The sequence below is a fragment of the Saccostrea echinata genome, unplaced genomic scaffold, assembly GCF_033153115.1.
Source record: "Saccostrea echinata isolate AGI-Se365-2 ecotype Australia unplaced genomic scaffold, CSIRO_AGI_Sech_v1 ptg000005l, whole genome shotgun sequence".
Taxonomy (NCBI): Eukaryota; Metazoa; Mollusca; class Bivalvia; order Ostreida; family Ostreidae; genus Saccostrea; species Saccostrea echinata.
The window spans coordinates 4,380,949-4,406,587 of NW_026889754.1; the positions used below are offsets into that span (position 1 = coordinate 4,380,949).

The window sequence follows — 25,639 nt, forward strand, 5'->3', positions numbered from 1 at the left end:
TTTTCTTTCGGTAAGCAGTAATTCAACCAGTGGATTATCATGATACTATATCTTCAAATATTTGAAGAAAGCATGTTTCTTAAGTCGTGTCGAATTTCTGTGTAGTTCCTGTTTATCTCACGGAACATCGGTTTATGAATACACGTGTTTTGCAGCTAAGACATTTTTCCCAGCCGTCGTTGTTTGTTAGCGGAGATGTAAAAAAATTAACGAATATCTTCATACTAGCTGGATTTTTTATCGAATGATTTTAAAATGTGTCGTAAACTTTATTATGAAAAAACAACGTAACAAATGAGTACCATTATATTTATTCATTCGTACTTTAAAGAAAAATATTCAGTGTTCTCACACATGACCATGTAGCATTTTATGAGTTACCAAGGAGAAAATGGCATAAAAATGCAAGGATTTCAAACAGGAATATTTTTAATCCCTGTTGAGGTACGTGGGATTTATTTTTTTTAATTTGAATTCAATTAGTTTTGAAAACAAATAACAATGATTTTTATTGATTATGTATCTATATAAATAAATATGAATTCGAAAATTGCAATAAATAAATGACCAATAAAATCCAGTTAACCAAAAGTCAAGGAACTTAATGAGTTAACTTACATCACTATATTAATCATTATCAAACATGCATTTCTGAAAATTTCCATTTAAAATGCTGAAAATTACTCCACTTTTTCTTCAATCTTATGATGTTAAACAAAAATCTTGAGAAATTAATATTTTATGTTACATTATGGTAACATTAATTTTTGTTATTGTTTTCTGTTTTTGTTTTGATAATTATTAAAATTATTTCATTTTGAAGCCATAAATTAATTTTTTATCTGTTTCAGGAAAAAATTGTTGTTGTAAATTAATATCTATTGATTTTAGATTATAAAATAAAAATTGTTTTACTTGCAAATAATTGGTCTAATTTAATTATTCATCTGCATATGTATCAGGTAGAAAGGCTTTTAAGAGACTTTACAATTATATTTTTCCTGATCAAGAGCATGTTCACTTACAAAAAAAAAAAGATAAAGCGTTTATAAATACTGTAATAGGGATAGACTTCTAAGGCTGTCAAATAAGCCTTTAAACAACGCAAGTTTTTAAAAATTAAAATTCATTTAGAATGGATTGAACGAAAAAAATGTAGATCTTATGTACCCATGTTTTTTACAACTACACGCCCTAGAATCTCATCCTTTTTTTGTAAGTGAACATGCACTTGAGGAAAAAAAAATGTGTAAAATATTTCAAAGGTAGGTATATAATTAAAATTAAATGTGCTCATCAGAATAGAATCACGTGTAATTTTGATTAAGATTGAATCAACCTATCGTCATGAAGTGCATATGCCTGAATGTTATATAATCTCATTTAATTGTGGATGTACTGTGTTTTTTTTATCATATGAGAGTGAAATTATTAATTCAATTTTATTGCCCAAGACGATCAACAGTAAAAATATATTTATACACATATTATATATTTAGTTTATATTTTCATTATACTTTTAGATTCATCAGAGTATTGAGAATAAAACCTACATAATACATAAATCACTTTTAAGAATGCATGCAGACATGTGCCTGAACTCATCATTATTAGCTAGCTAGAATACTTTCAGAATTTACATCCCAAATTTCTTTTGAAATAATAGGTTCAATCAGGTTAGATTTTCAATTTGATTTTAGACTCAACTATGATTTTTTTTAAGTAATTGGGGAATTTTATAGTCTGAATAAATTCTGGGGTTGATAAAAAATGATAATGATTTATAATACATTTTTTTTTCTGAAAAGACATTTATATTTCTCGCATAATAATTGCCATTGTATGGAACATTTAAAAAATTATTCGTTAAAAAATTCGCAGACCATTTTAAAATACTTTTATACTGTAGAATATCAGCAGAATGTAAATATTTCACATACAAAGATCCAGATAGCTTAAAGCAAAGCGACCATGATTTACTCGTGGTATATCTAGGTTCAAGTCCTGGTCTGGATTAATGTTTAAAGATTTACATCTGCTTATAAATGTACCTGCAAAAATAATAAATAAAAAATACATTAATTCCATAGCTTTAGCTATTTTAAAATTTAATTCTTATACTTGATACTTGTCGTTCGGTACCTATTCATTCATGAGTACACAGAATAACGAAATGATACTGGCAGACGCGTCGCCCAGTATAAAAAGGCGTCACTCTTTTGAGTCTATAAGGGACACAGACTCAAGGAGTTCATTCGGTGCCCCTCGGATAATCCTCAGGGATATTAAACATATGTCATATGTACAGTCTTCAGATTCCAAGTTTTGGTATAAAACCAATAGTTCATACAAAAAATTGAAAGAATGTAAAGTTTCTATTAGAGATATATTCGAAGACTCCTTTTCCGATCCCATGTCTTCTATTTCAAAATGTTCTGCGAAAAACTGTAAAACCTGTGACATTTTGATAACTAACACTTCTTTCACCAGTAATCTTACTGGACAGAGCTTCTGTACCAAAACTTGGGAAAATCTGAACTGCAAATCTTCTAATGTTGTCTACGGAATAGAATGTAATCTTTATGGACTTGTTTATGTCGGTGAAACCAAGGGATCACTCAATAAAAGAACATCAGGTCATAGATTTCAGATAAATAATGGGGGTCAGCAACTTTTATACAAACATTTTAATTTACCTGATCATTCTATTTTGTCAATGAAAGTTAGAATTCTGGAAAAGATTTACCATCACACAAACAGTCCATCACTGAGTACACCTTTCCGTAGACAACGAGAAGAATTTTGGATAAGAAAGCTAAGGACAGCCTTTCCCTATTGATGTAATGACAATGTCGATAGTGTTGGAAATCTTTCCAGTCCACAGTGTAACAATGTAAATGTGATGGGACTTTTTAACCAGAGACGTAAGCGTAGTCATGGGCATCGGTCTTACAATAAACCTTTAATACACGATGTCTCTTTTTGATTCATTACTACCTTACGTAAATCAACAGTTAGGTCTACATCATATTCGCACCAAACTTTACTCTGTCCCTTTGAAACTTTTAAATAGTCTTCTTGAAAAGGTCAAGGAAAGTCCATTTTTTGATTCCTCGACACCAGAATATAGGCTCGGATCTGTAATTATGGATATTGCCAATCGTAGGCTTTTTATACCCCCGAGTTTTACTGAAGAAAATGCAGCTAAAACAATCCGTTTTTTCCTTAAACTTCAATATGCCAACAAAGGAATTGACGCGATTAATATAAGTAATATTCTTAATCACAAAAGGGTCCAGTCTTGTATTACACCATATTTCAAGTTAAAGACTCCACCTTGTATTTCCTACAAATATACATCGACTATTGCTTCCAAACTTTTTAATTACAAGAAAACTTTACAGGGCCTGGATATCGAATATCTGAAGCATAATCCTCCATCGTGTTCATGTTCTTCTTCGCCCTATAACTATAGTCCTGCTGGACACGTTATTACTGGTGACGTAAATATAGTTAATAATGAGGACCTTAGATCACTAATTTTAAAAGGTCCTAAATTTAGGGAACCCAGATCCTTCAACTGGCGTCGGAATTTCATAAATATTATGGATTCTGTAGAGGACTACGCCAGGCGATGGACCAGACATGAAAAAGAAGACCTTGACACTTTGTCAGAGTGGATTAAATGTATCAGATGTATGTTAAAATCACGCATTAAAAGATTGAGAGGCAATATGAAAACCATCTATCCTTCTGTTTTCAATAATCTAGAAGTGGAAAAAGAATTAGATAGATTACATGATCAGTACGTACTGGTCCTTGCTGACAAAGCAGGTAACAACATTGTCTTTGTTTGTAAGGCTCATTATATTAAATGTATTTTAGAGGAACTTTGATTTAATTCTACTAGTGGTAATCCAACTTATACACATAGTTCCCTTTCTAAGGAAGAAATTCTTCAAAATCATATGTCAGTTTGGAATATTTTTAATATTCCAAACAACCAAAATGAATTTGAATTACCATATTTATATTGGATTCCGAAACTTCATAAAAATCCTGACAAAGATACATAGCGGGTTCCAGTAAATGTTCAACCAAGCCTCTATCTTTACTCTTCACTAAGATATTAACAGTGGTGAAGGAGAAACTTCAAGAGTGCTGTGCAACAATATATTCGAGAAGTGGTGTAAATCAGATGTGGATACTTAAAAATTCCAAGGAACTTTTGGAAAATTTGAAATTACAAGATCTTACCAAAATCAACAGCTTAGAAACTTACGACTTTTCAACTTTGTACACAACCATTCCCCACGATAAATTAAAGTCCAGGCTTTTTGTTATCATTGACAGCTGCTTTTTCAATAAAAAATGGAACTCGTAAATATACTTACCTTGTCATTGGTCATTTGCAAAATTATTTTGTTAAAAAACATTCTGATTGTTCACACAAGTACTATGAAGTTGACATTAAAAAGATGCTTGAGTTTCTGATTGACAATATCTCTGTGGTTTTTGGAGACCAGGTCTTCCAACAATCTATTGGAATTCCCATGGCTACCAATTGCGCCCCGTTATTAGCAGACCTTTTTTGTATTCATATGAAGCAGAATTTGTCCAAAATCTTGTACGTGAAAAGAAGAAAACACTTGCTGTGGCCTTCAACTCGACATTTAGATATATCGATGACGTATTGTCAATTAACAATGGCTATTTCCATTCTTAAGTCGATACGATATATCCTTGTGAACTTGAGATAAAAGATACCACAGAGTCTGACACATCTGTTTCATATTTGGATATTTTACTTGAAAAAGACGTTAATAGTAATCTAACAACCAAGCTTTATGATAAACGTGATGACTTTAACTTTTCAATCATCAACTTCCCTTACTTATGCAGCAATATACCTTCATCACCTGCATACGGGGTATATATCTATCAGTTGATTCGATACGCAAGAGCATGCTCTACGAATGTACAATTTCTAAAACGAGGTAAATTATTGACAAATAAGTTGATGAAACAAGAATATCAGCTGTCTCGTTTAAAGTCATCATTTCGTAAGTTCTATGGTCGATACAATGACCTTGTCAGCAAATACAATTTATCATTGAGTCAAATGCTGACTGACGTTTTTCACACTAATTGTCAGGCCATTATTTACACACGGAATTGTCGACGGATTTTTCCGTTATTTCCCGATCATGACAAGGAGCACACGGCGGGTGTGACCGGTCGGCAGGGGATGCTCACTCCTCCATGGAACCTGATCCCACCTCTGATGTTTGGAGGTCCGTGTTTGCTCTGCTCCTATTTTGTATTGATTAATGGACTTTTGAGCTTGAATACTGTTCTTTATCTCCATATATTTCATTATAACACTTAATCAAAATTGATAGTGTGTCTCAATTTGCAATAGTTTTAGATAGAGAAATGCTTTTTGATTTACTTCAAAAACTTAAAATCAACCAATGGCTTTTATTTGCTTTGAGCAAAAATAATTAGTGTACACTCGGTCTTCAGTTGAATATTTTTTTTTAATAGTCAAAATAAAAGGGGTATGTATTTAAATGAAGAAAACTATACCTTTTTAATTAACATCCTTTTGTTATTTCTGTCAGAAATATACAGTTCAGGTAATAGTGTTTAACATAATAATGGCAAATATCTTTCTCTTTGACAATGAGATATTTGTATAATTGCATCACTCAGTCAATTCATTTTGAAAGTACAATCACTATTCCCCATATTAGAATCCAGTTTATTAGTGATCGTATGTACAAGAAAATTCGGTTGATATAATCAAAGTCCAATTTAATTTATGATTTTTCGCTTCCTTCCGAATATGAAAAAAAGAATTTAACGGAATATTTTAAGCCCACATTCTCAGAATTGCCATAATGATGAAGATGACACAAAACATTCAATAATGACAGCAAACCATCAAAATACACTGATATCATCAAACATCATAGATCAAGTTGTATATAAGTAAATAGCTGTTTTCCTTGATAAAGCCTGTACACCCTGTAGGTATAAAATCCTGCCAAATCACATTTAAAATGAAATGAAAATAATGAATAGAAATTTTAAATTTTATGATTTCTCATTACATGTATTCATGACATTGAATAATCAATTTCCTATATTCCCTCGCAAATTTACACATTAAAAAATCCTTAATTGATCTTTTTACACAAAATTAATTATATTTCATGCAAAAGGACTTTTAAGTTTAGCATCACTCAATCCATTGATTTAGAAAATACACTCACTTTATTTCTATTTCAAACCCCTTTACTGGTGATCATGTGCCTGAGGAAATATGGGTAAAAAAAAGTCCAACTTGATTGATCATTTTTAGCTTTCTTTTAAATTTGATGACAATATTATAGATTTTTCATGCATATTTATTTAATATTAACACGATGATGAAGATGGCACTAAATATTTATTACTGACTGAACATCATTAAAATGTATCACCGAATATCATATCTCAAATTGAGATTAAAAGTAAATAGCTGTCTTTTCGCTTGATAAAGCCTGTACATCTTGTACCTTCCAAATAACCGCCAAATCACACTGATTGCTAAGAAATGAAAATGATGAACATAAAATAATGAAGAACCTGATTTTATGAGTGTGGCTTAACAATTTCTTTTCTTCTATCACAAAAATGCACAAATAAATTATAAATTTCTTAATTGGTCTTTATACACAAAATCAATCATTTTTATGCAAATGGATTTTTAAGTTTAAGTAAAAGACTTCTCTCTTGTCACTTTTTGGTATTATTTGCCAAATCACTTTTAACTGAATGCTAAGAAATGAAAAAATGATGAATATAAAATAATGAAAAACATTATTTCTCCCTGTTTGTGAGAGTGCATCATCACTCTCTGGTATTATCTCTCACAAATTTACAAATCAAAAATAACCTAATTGGTCTTTATACACAAAATTAATCATGTTCATGCAAATAGATTTTTTTTAAGTTTAACATCACACTCTCAATTGATTTAGAAAGTACATTCATTTATTTCAAATTTCAAACAACCTTACATGTACTATATATATATATATATATATACAAGGAATAGTTTAGTGGGGGAATAAAACTAAGTCTAACTTGATAGATCATTTTTAGCTTCCTTCAGAATTTCAAAAGAATTTCATGAAATTTTTCAAGCACACTTACTTGGTATTGACACAATGATGTAGATGACACTTAATGCTCAATAATGACTGCAAATCATTAAAATATATCATCCAACATCATATCTCACATTGCAATTAAAAGTAAATGGCTGTCTTTTCCCTTGATAAAGCCTGTGCATCTTGTAGCTTCCAGATAACAGTCACATCACTTTAAAGTGAATGTTAAGAGATGAAAATGATGATTATATAATAATGAAGAACATGATTTCTCCCTGTTCATGAGAGTGTATCATCAATTTCTATCATTTGCATTCAAATGGATCTTTAACTTTTGCACAACTTTATCAACTGATTTAGAAAATACACTCACTTTTATCCTATTTCAATGCAATTCACTTGTGCACATGTGCACATGAAAATATGAGTGAAAAAACTAAGACCAACTTGCTTTATCATTTTTAGCTTTCTTCAGAATTTCAAAAGAATTTCATGAAATTTTTCATGTACTCTTACTTGGTATTGATACAATGATGTAGATGACACTAAATATTCAATAATGACTGCACATCATCAAAATATATCAGCCAACATCAAATTTTACATTGCGATAACAAGTTAATAATTGTCTTTTCCTTTGATAAAGCTTGTACATCTTGTAAATTCAAAATCAGTTCCAAATTTCATTTAAGCTGACTGCTAAGAAATTAAAAAAAAATGAATATAAAATAATCAAGTACAAGATTTCTCCCTATTCAGGAGAGTGCATCATCACTCTCTGGTATTATCTCTCACAAATTTACATGTTAAAAATTCACTAGTTGGTCATTGTACACAAAATCATTTTCATGCAAATAGGTTTTTAAGTCTTGCATTACTTAATCAATTCATTTAAAAAATATATTCACTCATTTACTATTTCAAACAACCTAACATGTGCCCATGTGCACAAAGAACATTTTGAGAGGAAAAAACTAAGTCCAAGTTGATAGATCATTTTTATCTTCCTTCAGAATTTCAAAACAATTTCATGAAATTATTCATGCACACTTACTTGGTATTGACACAATGATTTAGATGACACTAAATACTCAATAATGACTGCACATCATCAAAATCTATCAGCCAACATCATATCTTCAAATTGCGAATAAAAGTAAATAGATGTCTTTTCCCTTGAAGAAGCCTGTGCATCTTGTAGCTTCCAGATCACAGTCACATCACTTTAAAGTGAATGCTTAGAAATGAAACTGATGAATATTAAATAATGTTAATGACAGTGTATCATCAAATTCTATCATTTTCATGCAAATGGATCTTCAACTTTTGCACCACTCTTTCAATTGATTTAGAAAATGCACTCACTTCTATCCCATTTCAATCCAGTCTACTTGTGCAAATGTTCACAAGAAAATATGGATGAAAAAACTAAGTCCAACTTGAATGACCACTATTATCTTTCTTCAGAAATTTCAAAAGAATTTCAAGAAATTTTAATGCACACTTACTTGGCATTGCCACAATGATGTAGATGACACCAAATATTCAATAATAACTGCAAATCATCAAAATATATAACCAAATATCATATATCACATTGCGATAACAAGTAAATAGCTGTCTTTTCCCTTGATTAGGCCTGTACATCTTGTAAGTTCAAAATCACTGCCATATCACATTTAAACTGACTGCTTTAAAATGCAAAAAATGAATATAAAATAATAAATTACCAGATTTCTCCCTATGCAGGAGAGTGCATCATCACTATCTGGCATTATCTCTCACAAATTTACATATCAAAAATCCCCTAATTGGTCTTTATACCCAAATTCACTCATTTGCAGGCAAATAGGTTTTTAGGTCTTGCATTACTTAATCAATTAATTAAAAAAATTCATTCACTTATTTTCAATCTAATAACCTAACATGTGTTCTTATGCACAAGGAATAGTTTAGGGGGGGGGGAACTAAGTCCAACTTGATAGATCAATTTTTATCTTCCTTCAGAATTTCAGAACAATTTCAAGAAATTATTCATGCACACTTACTTGGTATGGACACAATGATGTAGATGACACTAAATATTCAATAATGACTGCACATCATCAAAATATATCATCCAACATCATATCTCAAATTGTGAAAAAAAAAGTAAATAGATGTCTTTTCCCTTAAAGAAGCCTGTGCATATTGTAGCTTCCAGATCACAGTCACATAACTTTAAAATGAATGCTAAGAAATGAAAATAATGAATATAAAATAATGAAGAACATGATTTCTCCCTGTTCATGAGTGTGTATCATCAATTTCTATCAATTGCGTATCATCAATTTCTATCAATTGCATACAAATGGATCTTTAACTTTTGCACCACTCTTTCAACTGATTTAGAAAATACACTCACTTTCATCCTATTTCAATCCAATTTACTTGTGCACATGTGCACAAGGAAATATGGGGGAAAAAAACTAAGTCCAACTTGCTTTTTCATTTTTAGCTTTATTCAGAATTTCAAAAGAATCTCATGACATTTTTCATGCATACTTACTTGGTATTGACGCAATGATGTAGATAACACTAAATATTCAATAATGACTGCACATCATCAAAATATATCATCTAGTATAATATGTCACATTGTGATAACAAGTAAAAAGCTGTCTTTTCCCTAAATAAAGGCTGTACATCTTGTAAATTCAAAATTACTCCCAAATCACATTTATTCTGAATGCTTTAAATTTAAAAAATATATATTAATAATAAAATACAAGACTAATCCCTATTCAGGAGAGTGTATCGTCACTCTCTGGTATTATTTCTCACAAATTTACATATCAAAAATTCCCTAATTGGTTTTTATGCACAAAAATAATCATTTTCATGCAAATAGGTTTTTAAGTTTTGCAATACTTAATCAATTGATTTAGAAAAAACATTCATTTATTTCCAATTTCAAACAACCTTCCATGTACTCATGTGCACAAAGAAGAGTTTGGGGGGAAAAAACTAAGTCTAACTTGATAGATCATTTTTATCTTCCTTCAGAATTTCAAAATAAATTCATGAAATTTTTCATGAACACTTACTTGGTATTGACACAATGGTGTAGATGACTCTAAATACTCAATATTGACTGCACATCAACAAAATATATCTTCCTTTATAATATGTCACATTGCGATTAAAAGTAAATAGCAGTCTTTTCCCTTGATAAAGCCTGTACATCTTGTAAATTCAAAATTACTCCCAAATCACATTTAAACTGATTGCTTAGAAATTAAAAACACGAATATAAAATAAAAAAGTACAAGATTTCTCCCTATGCAGGAGAGTGCATCATCACTTTCTGGTATTATCTCTCACAAATTTACATATCAAAAATCCCCTAATTGGTCTTTATACACAAAATTAATCATTTTCATGCAAAAGGTTTTTAAGTTTTGCATCACTAAATCAATTGATTTAGAAAATGCATTCACTTATTTCCAATTTCAAACAATCTTACAAACATGTGCTAATGTGCACAAGGAATAGTTTAGTGGTAAAAACTAAGTCTAACTTGACAGATCATTTTTATCTTCCTTCAGAAATTCAAGACAATTTCATGAATTTTTTCATGCACACTTACTTGGTATTGACACAATGATGTAGATGACACTAAATACTCAATAATGACTGCACATCATCAAAATATACAATCCAACATCATATCTCACATTGCATGTAAGAGTAAATAGCTGACTTTTCCCTTGATAAAGATTGTGCATCTTGTAGCTTCCAAATCACTGCCAAATCACTTTATACTGATTGCTTAGAAATAAAAATGATGCATATAAAATAATGAAGAACATGATTACTCCCTGTTCATGACACTTCATCATCAATTTCTATCATTTTCATGCAAATGGATCTTTAACTTTTGCACCACTTTATCAACTAATTTAGAAAATACACTCACTTTTATCCTATTTCAATTCAATTTACTTGTGCACAAGTGCACATGAAAATATGAGTGAAAAAACTAAGACCAACTTGATAGGTCATTATTAGCTTTCTTCAGACTTTCAAAAGAATTTCAAGAACTTTTTCATGCACACTTACTTGGTATTGACAGAATGATGTAGATAACACTAAATGTTCCATAATGACTGCACATCAACAAAATATATCACCCAATATCATATATCACATTGCTATATCAAGTAAATAGCTGTCTTCCATTGATTAGGCCTGTACATCTTGTAAATTCAAAATCACTGCCATATCACAACAATTCACTACTGGCCTAAATAATTACTGATAGTGCCACTTTTTACTGATAATTTCTGATATTTACTGATATTATACTGTTGGTACTGAGAATTTCTGATATTTGTTGATATTTTTACTGTTGTTACTGATAATTGCTGTTGGTTCTGATAATTACTGATATTTACTGTCGTTTTTACTGTGGGTTCTGATAATTACTGATATTTGCTGAGAGTTACTGTTGGTACTGAGAACTGCTGATAATTACTGAGATTATTTTCTAAGTTCATGAGATGCAAAAAGAAACGGGGGTGGATGGATTAAATAAATTTTACAAATTATTTTAATTTAATACTTTATTTTTTATAACTTATTTTAAGCCCCCCCCCCCCCCCCCGCACACCACACATTTCATTCTGTTTCTTAGTTCTTAAGGACTTACTTGTACTATTCCAATCGATGAAGTAGGCCTAAAACAGCTGTAAAAAGGACGTAATAAATCAGTTTCAATAAAACCAATTTAAAAAAAGAAACTGGACTCTTATTTAATATATAATACAACATATGGTGCGGTGATGTTGGACATGGAGATCGTCCTTCGGATGGGAATGTATAAAGCACAGTCTTCTGTCACAGTAGGTGCTGCTGGCACAAAAAAGATTCCTCAGTGATCAAATAGTGCAGTCACGAGAAAGATCTCTCTCTCTCTCTCTCTCTCTCTCTCTCTCTCTCTCTAATCATTGTTTATAAGTGCAGAGTACATCGAAATTTGCATAAGAAAGATTTCTCATTATGTAGGTATAAAATGCCGCCGAGTACATGTCAAAAGTGGAACACGGAAGATCCTACCACTGGTTTATGGACATACAAATTACATGTAAGTGCAGCGTACAGGTCAGAATTCGCAGCTTTTAACAGGCAAATAATGGCGTCAGAATATGAGTGAAAAGTTATCTAAAGAACACGTGTAAAAAAAAAAAACGATACAACGTACTATAGTTATTTGTTTCAGAAAATTCTTGATCCGCCGCACCCAAGTATTATAAGAGATTGGATCAAAGTAAGTCAAGATCGATACACCACCAGTCCGTTCACACATTGTAATGTTTTGTTTTGAACATTTTCTACAGCATTACAGATTTTCATCGGAAACATCGATGTACAAGTAGTTCAAAACCTTGACACATACAGTATGATAATGTTTCTCGAATACATTGATCATGATTCTAATTTTGTCGTCAGAAATATTTTTAAAAATAGAGATTTTCCATGGACTGTCAGTAAAAACAACCAATGGGGAAAAATAAATGTTCGATGCACATAAAACCTCAGCGTAATTATTTCATATAAACGTAATTCATGTACAATTTTGACTGAACATGTCTAGAGACATTTAGTTATTGTCCTTAAAATAAATTAATTAAATTAATTTTCATGCTAATATGTTATATGTTTTAATTGCTGGATATCTTAAAACGGGCTAATTACACGAAGAAACTTAATCAGAAGTTTGTAGCAAATAAGTTTTAAAAGGGGGGGGGGGGCACGCGAGATCTATAATCATCCTAAAAATATATTAGAAATAGCGATTTCTTAATCGATGATGTGTCTTATTCTGAGTCTCTTCAGTGGAAAACTCTTTCATAATCTATGATTTTTGCAGAAGGGTAGACGTTTACATGTGTAAATGAGGACATACTGTACAAGTAAAATGCACACGGAAGTATAGTTGATTTGTAAACTTAAGGAAAACAACAGATCTGAAATAATTTTATACAAAGTTTAGTGTGTTGTTGGAGTTAATTGAAACAAGCCAAGGTCATTTAACAGAGAATCAGCATGTTTGATATCAGTATCATGGACTATTCAGTGTTAATTTCTAACTTAATTGACAATCTATCCCTCATTAACAGTTTCTGTGACTTATTTTCCTGTTGCACTTAGCTCATTAAATTCATCAGAATATTAAAGTAATATAAGATTTGGTTTACATGAAATAGTTCAAAATCCTGTTCGATTTATTACAAAAATATTTTTATTCATCCCAAATGTTACAAGTATATTTTGTCTGATTACTGTTGAACACAGTGACGGGGTCCTAGGACTTTTATGGGTATTGTACACAAACGGAAGCGCTGTGATGTACACTGTAAGATAGCGAGAAAATAACACAATAGGTGTCCCTGTTGTATGTATATATATATATAGACTAGACAAAATTGCTAACGCACCACCTAAATAAATTAACATTTTTCATTTCAAAACTTGTTTATGATGTTTTTGATATATAATTAGTTACTTTGATAAAAAAAAAAAAAAAAAAAGAGACATTTAAATACTTTAACTGATAAATAACAACAGTGTTTACTGAAGCGTAACCACTTCATAGAAAAAAATAAAATGATATCCATACTTTTTTGGTGGAATAATTTTCTAATTTTTTCTTTGTGGTTGTGTTCTTTATGTTTGTACTAATTAAAAACTCAGATAAAAAGTTACACCGTATGCGGCGTTTGACTCTAGAAGAGCGTGCTAAGGCAGCCAGTATGGTGTCTGCAGGGGGTTCCTTTGAAGAAATTTGTGAAAAATTAAAAGAATTAAATGATTATGAATTTCTCTGGTGAAAAACTGTTGAATATGAATTAACGATCATAAAAATGTTTACAATAGATATTGACGGCATTAAGTGAGCACCACACAATAATTTCAAGATTGTTCCACAAAATTGGGGCAACCGGAAGTTGGGTTGATTTGGTAGGGACACCAAGGCACTGGGTGACTACTAAGCGATATGGTAGTCAATCAGGGTATATCATTTGATTTTTAAGTGGGAGTCTGCTCCAGTCGCAACGTCACGGACCACCATCGGTAATCACCAACTTCATATGTTGGCAAAAAAGGTGCGCGGTGCACGTCGGGAAATTGGTTTTCGGACAAGAAGGTCCTTTAAGGGTCTTGACATGACACCAAGACATTTGTCAATTCAACTGTTTTGGAAAAGATGGCATATTTTATATACTAGTACCAATCGGGAAAATTATCAATTCACAAATAAGAATAATAAGTGGTGCGTTAGCAATTTTGTCTAGTGTACATGTATGACACGGCAAGTGAGAGAGAAGGGCACTCGGCGACCGGGACTCGCCGGGAATCACAAACAGCCAGTTATGCAACGACGAAGTGACAGAAAGTGACAGATGGATTCAAAAATTCGTTCATTTGCGTAATAAGAACAAAGGGAAAACAATTACATGAAAAATAAAGAATTTAAATGTATCCAAATATGATGTTATCAACACATTGCTTGTAAACTGGAACGTTTAAACTAAAATTCTAGGGAAAAAATTACTTCTTTTTTATATTTACAGCGAAGCGTGATGAGTAAAACTATTAATTAAGAATGCCTCTTTTCAGAAGAAATTAATTTAATACATATAAACAGATAGATAAATGAATGAAAAAAAAATGTTTATCCTTGTTAAAGTCTACTTCGGGATATAGGTGAAATAATTTTTTTTATCTAAACAATGTTCCGGGATGTATTAAAAAAAATGCAGTATCAAGCTTTATATTTCTGTGGTTCTAATCCTCTTATTTTCCACGAGGTTGGGTACATGTTATTGTGCATTCTGCATTTTAAGGCAGAAAAAGGGGGGTATAATAAGCAGATTCTTAAAATGAATATTTATTATCACAGGGTGACGGGAATACATATTTTTGTTTTAAAATACTTATTCATATAATTTAAAATTACATCTAAGAAATGTTTTATTATTAAGATATTTACTTAATATCAAGGTATAGACTCAATATAGACAAACATGTAGCTTAAGAATAATGCCGGGGCCAGCACAAATCTGTTGCATGTAATGGACTATAATTGGAAGGAAATTTAGTATTCTATTTTAAAAACAATTTACATCAGGCACCGTGTGATTAGTGAAAATAAATACTCATCATTTGTATTTATTACTTTTCTAAGATTTGTAAGTAGTCTTGAATATCTTCAAAATGAAAAAAAAAATAGATCGGGATATTGCCTTTTTCTCTAAATTTACTTCTGTAAGCAAATTTCTTTCAATTGTAATCATTAGATATAAATAACATCCTCTGTTCCTTGTTTGAATTTGAATTAAAAAAAAATGTATAACACGCCCGTGGGAAGCGAGAAAGAGGGAGCGTCGTCCAAATAATTTTACTGCAATACTTCCATCAACGATCATTTACGGTCAAGCGTGTGTCTTCTAAAAACGTTCTGTTTTTTTTTCGTGTTTTTGCTTTCTTTTTTTCTTTTTGTATTTAATGGTATTATTTTTTATTACTTAGTAATGCATTTATTTATTTAAATATTTTTGGCTTGTCAGGAAATTCTGAAACTGCTTGCAACAGAACTTTTTTTAGTGTAACAACTACCGTATTGAAAAATAATGAGGACAAGCTTTAAAGGACTATTTTTAAATTACAACTATTACTGAAACAGCTAGAGTTGAAAAAGTCTTTGACAAAGTTTTATCTACCAGTTGTTTTTCTTTTTTCTGGAATCATTTTTTTTAAATAAGAACGATTCTTAACGATTTTAAACAGATTTTCTTTCCTCAACCTTCCTTTCAACCATTATCCCTCCCTTTCCAGTCAGTGTTAGGCTTGTTTTCACATCTTCTGGGCTCAGAGAAATAATCTAAGTAATTATCAGCAATTATCAGTACCAACAGTAACTCTCAGCAAATATCAGTAAATATCAGAACCCACAGTAAAAACGACAGTAAATATCAGTAATTATCAGAACCAACAGCAATTATCAGTAACAACAGTAAAAATATCAGCAAATATCAGAAATTCTCAGTACCAACAGTATATTATCAGTAAATATCAGAAATTATCAGTAAAAAGTGGCACTATCAGTAATTATTTAGGCCAGTAGTGATTTATATCACATTCATATATTCATATCACAAACAATTTATTTAGAAAATACACTCACTTATTTCCTATTTCAATCCTGTTTACTTGTGCTCATGTACACATGGAAATATGAGTAAAAAAAACTAGGTCCAACTTAATATCTCATTATTAACTTTCTTTATAATTTTAAAAAAAAAGTAATGAAATTTTTCATGCACACTTACTTGGTTTTGACACAATAATGAAGATGACACAAAACACTCACTTATTCCCTATTTCAAACCAGTTTACTTCTGCTCATATGCACAAGGAAATATGGGTAAAAAAACTAGGTTCAACTTGATAGATCATTATTAGCTTTCTATAGAATTTCAAAAGATTTTCAAGAAATTTTTCATGCACACTTACTTGGTATTGACACAATGTTGTAGATAACACTAAATGTTCAATAATGACTGCACATCAACAAAATATATCACCCAATATCATATATCACATTGCTATATCAAGTAAATATCTGTCTTTTCCCTTGATTAGGCCTGTACATCTTGTAAATTCAAAATCATTGTCATATCACATTTAAACTGACTGCTAAAAATGCAAAAAATGAATATAAAATAATAAAGTACAAGATTTCTCCCTATGCAGGAGAGTGCATCATCACTTTCTGGTATTATCTCTCACAAATTTACATATCAAAAGTCCCCTAATTGGTCTTTATACACAAAATTAATCATTTTCATGCAAAAAGATTTTTAAGTTTAACATCAATTGATTTAGAAAATACATTCATTTATTCAAATTTCAAACAACCTTACATGTACTATATATATATATACAAGGAATAGTTTGTGGGGGAATAAAAGTTGATGAGTTAGAATAAGTCTAACTTGATAGATCATTTCTAGCTTCCTTCAGAATTTCAAAAGAATTTCATGAAATTATTCATACACACTTACTTGGTATTGACACAATGATGTAGATGACACTTAGTGCTCAATAATGACTGCACATCATTAAAATATATCATCCAACATCATATCTCACATTGCAATTAAAAGTAAATGGCTGTCTTTTCCCTTGATAAAGCCTGTGCATCTTGTAACTTCCAAATCACAGTCACACTTTAGAGTGAATGCTAACAAACGAAAATGATGAACAAATCACTGCCAAATCACATTTAAATTGACTGTGAAGAAATGAAATTGCTGAATATAAAATAATGAAGTACATGATTTCTCCCTATTCATGAGAGTTGATCACCAATTTCTTATATTCTCTCACAAATTTACATTTAAAAATTCCTTTAATTGGTTTTTATACACAAAATGAATCATCTTCATGCAAATAGATTGTTATGATTTGCATCACTCAAACAATTAATTTAGAAAATACACTTTCTTATTTCCAATTTCAAACCAGTTTACTTGTGCTCATGTGCACATGGAAATATGAGTGAAAAAAAAACTAAGTCCAACTTCACATATCCATATATTTCATTTTGTATTGTATAATGGACTTTTGAGCTTGAATACTGTTCGTTATCTCCATATATTTCATCATTATTAGCTTTCTTTAGAATTTTAAAACAATTTCATGAAATTTCTCATGCACAATTACTTGGTATTGATACAATGATGAAGATGACACTAAACATTCAATAATGACTGCACATCATCAAAATATATCATCCAATATGATATCTCACATTGCGATGAGAAGGAAATAGCTGTCTTTTCCCTTGATGAAGCCTGTACATCTTGTAAGTTCCAAATCACTGCCAAATCACATTTAAATTGACTTCTAAGAAATGAATATGATGAATATAAATCAATAAAGTAAATGATTTCTCTCTATTCATGAGAGTTGATCATCAATTTCTTATATTCTCTCACAAATTTACATATAAAAAATTCCTTTAATTGGTTTTTATACACAAAATAAATCATTTTCATGCAAATACATTTTTAGTTTTGCATCACTCAAACAATTTATTTAGAAAATACACTCGCTTATTTCCTATTTCAAACCAGTTTACTTGTACTCATGTGCACAAGGAAATATGGGTGAAAAAAACTAGGTCCAAATTGATTGATCATTATTAGCTTTCTTCAGAATTTCAAATCAATTTCATGAAATTTCTCATGCACACTTACTTGGTATTGACTCAATGATGAAGATGACACTAAACATTCAATAATGACTGCACATCATCAAAATTTATATTCCAATATCATATCTCACATTGCAATTAGAAGTAAATAGCTGTATTTCCCTTGATAAAGCCTGTACATCTTGTGAGTTTTTAATCACTGCCAAATCCCATTTTAACTGACTTCTAAGGAATTAAAATGATGAATATAAAATAATAAAGTACATGATTTCTCCCTCTTTTTGAGAGAGGATAACCATTTTCTTATATTCTCTCACAAATTTACATATAAAAAATTCCTTTAATTGGTTTTGACACACAAAATAAATCATTTCATGCAAATAAATTTTTAGTTTTGCATCACTCAATCAACTTATTTAGAAAATACACTCACTTATTTCCTATTTCAAACCAGTTTACTTGTGCTCATGTGCACAAGGAAATATGGGTGAAAAAACTAGGTCCAACTTGATTGATCATTATAAGCTTTCTTCAGAATTTCAAAACAATTTCATAAAATTTCTCATGGACACTTACTTGGTATTGACAAAATAATGAAGATGACACTAAACATTCAATAATGACTTCACATCATCCAAATATATCATCCAATATCATATCTCACATTGCGATTAGAAGTAAATAGCTGTCTTTTCCTTTGATGAAGCCTGTACATCTTGTAAGTTCCAAATCACTGCCAAATAAAATTTAAATTGACTTCTAAAAATGAATATGATGAATATAAAATTAATAAAGTACATGATTTCTCCCTATTCATGAGATTTGATCATCAATTTCATATATTCTCTCACAAATTTACATATAAAAATTCCTTTAATTGGTTTTCATATACAAAATAAATCATTTTCATGCACATAGATTGTTATGATTTGCATCGCTCAATCAATTTGTTTAGAAAATACACTCACTTATTTCCAATTTCAAGCCAGTTGACTTGTACTCATGTGCACAAGGAAATATGGGTGAAAAAAACTAGGTCCAAATTGATTGATCATTATTAGCTTTCTTCAGAATTTCAAAACAATTTCATGAAATTTCTCATGCATTCAATAATGACTGCACATCATCAAAATATATCATCCAATATCATATCTCACATTGCGATGAGAAGTATATAGCTGTCTTTTCCCTTGATAAAGCCTGTACATCTTGTGAGTTCCAAATCACTGCCAAAGCACATTTAAACTGGCTTCTAAGAATTGAAAATTATGAATATAAAACAATAAAGTACATGATTTCTCCCTATTCCTGAGAGTGGGTCATCAATTTCCTATAATTATTCTCTCACAAATTTACATATAAAAATTCCTTTAATTGGTTTTTATACACAAAATAAATCATTTTCATGCAAATTGATTTTTAAGTTTTGCATCACTCAATCATTTTATTTAGAAAATACACTTACTTATTTTCCTGTTTCAAACCAGTTTACCTGTGCTCATGTGCACATGGAAATATGGGTGGAAAAAAACTAAGTCCAATATGATTGATCATTATTAGCTTTCTTCAGAATTTTAAAAGAAATTAATGAAATTTTTCATGCACACTTACATGGTATTGACACAATAATGAAGATGACACTAAACATTCAATAATGACTGCACATCATCCAAATATATCATCCAATATCATATCTCACATTGCGATTAGAAGTATATAGCTGTCTTTTCCCTTGATGAAGACTGTACATCTTGTAAGTTCCAAATCACTGCCAAATAAAATTTAAATTGACTTCTAAAAATGAATATGATGAATATAAAATTAATAAAGTACATGATTTCTCCCTATTCATGAGATTTGATCATCAATTTCATATATTCTCTCATAAATTTACATATAAAAATTCCTTTATTTGGTTTTTATATACAAAATAAATCATTTTCAGGCAAATAGATTGTTATGATTTGCATCATTCAAACAATTTATATAGAAAATGCACTCACTTATTTCCAATTTCAAACCAGTTTACTTGTGCACATGTGCACATGAAAATATGAGTGAAAGAAAACTAAGTCTAACTTGGTATATCATTATTAGCCTTCTTTAGAATTTTAAAACAATTTTATGAAAAATGTCATGCACAATTACTTGGTATTGATACAATGATGAAGATGACACTAAACATTCAAAAATGACTGCACATCATCAAAATATATCATCCAATATCATATCTCACATTCCGATGAGAAGTAAATAGCTGTCTTTTCCCTTGATGAAGCCTGTACATCTTGTAAGTTCCAAATCGCTGCCAAATCACATTTAAATTGACTTCTAAGAAATGAATATGATGAATATAAAATAATAAAGTACATGATTTCTCCTTATTCATGAGAGTTGATCATCAATTTCTTATATTCTCTCACAAATTTACATATAAAAAATTCCTTTAATTGGTTTTGATACACAAAATGAATCATTTTCATGCAAATAGATTTTTAGTTTTGCATCACTTAATCAACTTATTTAGAAAAAACACTCACTTATTCCCTATTTCAAACCAATTTACTTGTGCTCATGTGCACAAGGAAATATGGGTGAAAAAACTAGGTCCAACTTGATTGATCATTATTAGCTTTCTTCAGAATTTCAAAACAATTTCATGAAATTTCTCATGCACACTTACTTGGTATTGACACAATGATGAAGATAACACTAAACATTCAATAATGACTGCACATCATCCAAATATATCATCCAATATCATATCTCACATTGCGATGAGAAGTATATAGCTGTCTTTTCCCTTGATGAAGCCTGTACATCTTGTAAGTTCCAAATCACTGCCAAATCACATTTAAACTGGCTGCAAAGAATTAAACGTTATGAATATAAATCAATAAAGTAAATGATTTCTCCCTATTCCTGAGAGTGGGTCATCAATTTCTTATAATTATTCTCTCACAAATTTACATATCAAATTCCTTTTATTGGATTTTATACACAAAATAAATCATTTTCATGCAAATCGATTTTTAAGTTTTGCATCACTCAATCAATTTATTTAGAAAATACACTCACTTATTTTTCCTATTTCAAACCAATTTACTTGTGTTCATGTGTACATGGAAATATGGGTGGAAAAAAACTAAGTCCAACTTGATATATCATTATTAGCCTTCTCCAGAATTTCAAAACAATTTTATGAAATTTTTCATGCACACTTACATGGTATTGGCACAATAATGAAGATGACACTAAACATTCAATAATGACTCCATATCTTCAAAATATATCATGCAATATCATATCTTAAATTGCGATGGGAAGTATATAGCTGACTTTTCCCTTGATAAAGCCTGTACATCTTGTGAGTACCAAATCACTGCCAAAGCACATTTAAAGTGGCTTCTAAGAATTGAAAATTATGAATATAAAACAATAAAGTACATGATTTCTCCCTATTCCTGAGAGTGGGTCATCAATTTCTTAAAATTATTCTCTCACAAATTTACATATAAAAATTCCCTTTAATTGGTTTTTATACACAAAATAAATCATTTTCATGCAAATTGATTTTTAAGTTTTGCATCACTCAATCAATTTATTTAGAAAATACACTTACTTATTTTCCTATTTCAAACCAGTTTACTTGTGCTCATATGCACATGGAAATATTGGTGGAAAAAAACTAAGTCCACTATGATTGATCATTATTAGCTTTCTTCAGAATTTTAAAAAAAATTAATGAAATTTTTCATGCACACTAACATGGTATTGACACAATAATGAAGATGACACTAAACATTCAATAATGACTGCACATCATCCAAATATATCATCCAATATCATATCTCACATTGCGATTAGAAGTATATAGCTGTCTTTTCCCTTGATGAAGCCTGTACATCTTGTAAGTTCCAAATCACTGCCAAATAAAATTTAAATTGACTTCTAGAAATGAATATGATGAATATAAAACAATAAAGTACATGATTTCTCCCTATTCATGAGATTTGATCATCAATTTCATATATTCTCTCATAAATTTACATATAAAAATTCCTTTACTTGGTTTTTATATACAAAATAAATCATTTTCATGCAAATAGATTGTTATGATTTGCATCATTCAAACAATTTATATAGAAAATGCACTCACTTATTTCCAATTTCAAACCAGTTTACTTGTGCTCATGTGCACATGAAAATATGAGTGAAAGAAAACTAAGTCTACCTTGGTATATCATTATTAGCTTTCTTTAGAATTTTAAAACAATTTCATGAAATATGTCATGCACAATTACTTGGTATTGATACACTGATGAAGATGACACTAAACATTCAAAAATGACTGCACATCATCAAAATATATCATCCAATATCATATCTCACATTCTGATGAGAAGTAAATAGCTGTCTTTTCCCTTGATGAAGCCTGTACATCTTGTAAGTTCCAAATCACTGCCAAATCACATTTAAATTGACTTCTGAGAAATGAATATGATGAAAATAAAATAATAAAGTACATGATTTCTCCCTATTCATGAGAGTTGATCATCAATTTCTTATATTCTCTCACAAATTTACATATAAAAAATTCCTTTAATTGGTTTTGATACACAAAATGAATCATTTTCATGCCAATACATTTTTAGTTTTGCATCACTTAATCAACTTATTTAGAAAATACACTCACTTATTCCCTATTTCAAACCAATTTACTTGTGCTCATGTGCACAAGGAAATATGGGTGAAAAAACTAGGTCCAACTTGATTGATCATTATTAGCTTTCTTCAGAATTTCAAAACAATTTCATGAAATTTCTCATGCACACTTACTTGGTATTGACACAATGATGAAGATAACACTAAACATTCAATAATGACTGCACATCATCCAAATATATCATCCAATATCATATCTCACATTGCGATGAGAAGTATATAGCTGTCTTTTCCCTTGATAAAGCCTGTACATCTTGTGAGTACCAAATCACTGCCAAAGCACATTTAAAGTGGCTTCTAAGAATTGAAAATTATGAATATAAAACAATAAAGTACATGATTTCTCCCTATTCCTGAGAGTGGGTCATCAATTTCTTAAAATTATTCTCTCACAAATTTACATATAAAAATTCCCTTTAATTGGTTTTTATACACAAAATAAATCATTTTCATGCAAATTGATTTTTAAGTTTTGCATCACTCAATCAACTTATTTAGAAAATACACTCACTTATTCCCTATTTCAAACCAATTTACTTGTGCTCATGTGCACAAGGAAATATGGGTGAAAAAACTAGGTCCAACTTGATTGATCATTATTAGCTTTCTTCAGAATTTCAAAACAATTTCATGAAATTTCTCATGCACACTTACTTGGTATTGACACAATGATGAAGATAACACTAAACATTCAATAATGACTGCACATCATCCAAATATATCATCCAATATCATATCTCACATTGCGATGAGAAGTATATAGCTGTCTTTTCCCTTGATAAAGCCTGTACATCTTGTGAGTACCAAATCACTGCCAAAGCACATTTAAAGTGGCTTCTAAGAATTGAAAATTATGAATATAAAACAATAAAGTACATGATTTCTCCCTATTCCTGAGAGTGGGTCATCAATTTCTTAAAATTATTCTCTCACAAATTTACATATAAAAATTCCCTTTTATTGGTTTTTATACACAAAATAAATCATTTTCATGCAAATTGATTTTTAAGTTTTGCATCACTCAATCAATTTATTTAGAAAATACACTTACTTATTTTCCTATTTCAAACCAGTTTACTTGTGCTCATATGCACATGGAAATATTGGTGGAAAAAAACTAAGTCCACTATGATTGATCATTATTAGCTTTCTTCAGAATTTTAAAAAAAAATAATGAAATTTTTCATGCACACTTACATGGTATTGACACAATAATGAAGATGACACTAAACATTCAAAAATGACTGCACATCATCCAAATGTATCATCCAATATCATATCTCACATTGCGATGAGAAGTAAATAGCTGTCTTTTCCCTTGATGAAGCCTGTACATCTTGTAAGTTCCAAATCACTGCCAAATAAAATTTAAATTGACTTCTAAAAATGAATATGATGAATATAAAACAATAAAGTTCATGATTTCTCCCTATTCATGAGATTTGATCATCAATTTCATATATTCTCTCATAAATTTACATATAAAAATTCCTTTACTTGGTTTTTATATACAAAATAAATCATTTTCATGCAAATAGATTGTTATGATTTGCATCACTCACACAATTTATTTAGAAAATAGACTCATTTATTTCCAATTTCAAACCAGTTTACTTGTGCTCATGTGCACATGAAAATATGAGTGAAAGAAAACTAAGTCTACCTTGGTATATCATTATTAGCTTTCTTTAGAATTTTAAAACAATTTCATGAAATATGTCATGCACAATTACTTGGTATTGATACACTGATGAAGATGACACTAAACATTCAAAAATGACTGCACATCATCAAAATATATCATCCAATATCATATCTCACATTCCGATGAGAAGGAAATAGCTGTCTTTTCCCTTGATGAAGCCTGTACATCTTGTAAGTTCCAAATCACTGCCAAATCACATTTAAATTGACTTCTGAGAAATGAATATGATGAAAATAAAATAATAAAGTACATGATTTCTCCCTATTCATGAGAGTTGATCATCAATTTCTTATATTCTCTCACAAATTTACATATAAAAATTCCTTTAATTGGTTTTCATACACAAAATAAATCATTTTCATGCCAATACATTTTTAGTTTTGCATCACTCAAACAATTTATTTAGAAAATACACTCGCTTATTTCCTATTTCAAACCAGTTTTCTTGTGCTCATGTGCACAAGGAAATATGGGTGAAAAAAACTAGGTCCAACTTGATTGATCATTATTAGCTTTCTTCAGAAATTCAAATCAATTTCATGAAATTTCTCATGCACACTTACTTGGTATCGACACAATGATGAAGATGACACTAAACATTCCATAATGACTTCACATTATCAAAATTTATATTCCAATATCATATACCACATTGCAATTAGAAGTAAATAGCTGTATTTCCCTTGATAAAGCCTGTACATCTTGTGAGTTTTTAATCACTGCCAAATCACATTTTAACTGACTTCTAAGGAATTAAAATGATGAATATAAAATAATAAAGTACAT

General features: G+C 30.1%; 1 long non-coding RNA gene across 1 annotated transcript in view; it reads left to right on the forward strand.

Moving 5' to 3' along the window:
• The first annotated feature begins 266 nt into the window (after window positions 1-266).
• LOC133179781 (uncharacterized) overlaps window positions 267-25,639 on the forward strand; it is a 124,384-nt gene continuing 99,011 nt past the window's right edge. The window contains exon 1 of the long non-coding RNA XR_009720155.1: window positions 267-444. This is a non-coding gene — a long non-coding RNA (uncharacterized LOC133179781). The remainder of the gene's footprint in view (window positions 445-25,639) is intronic.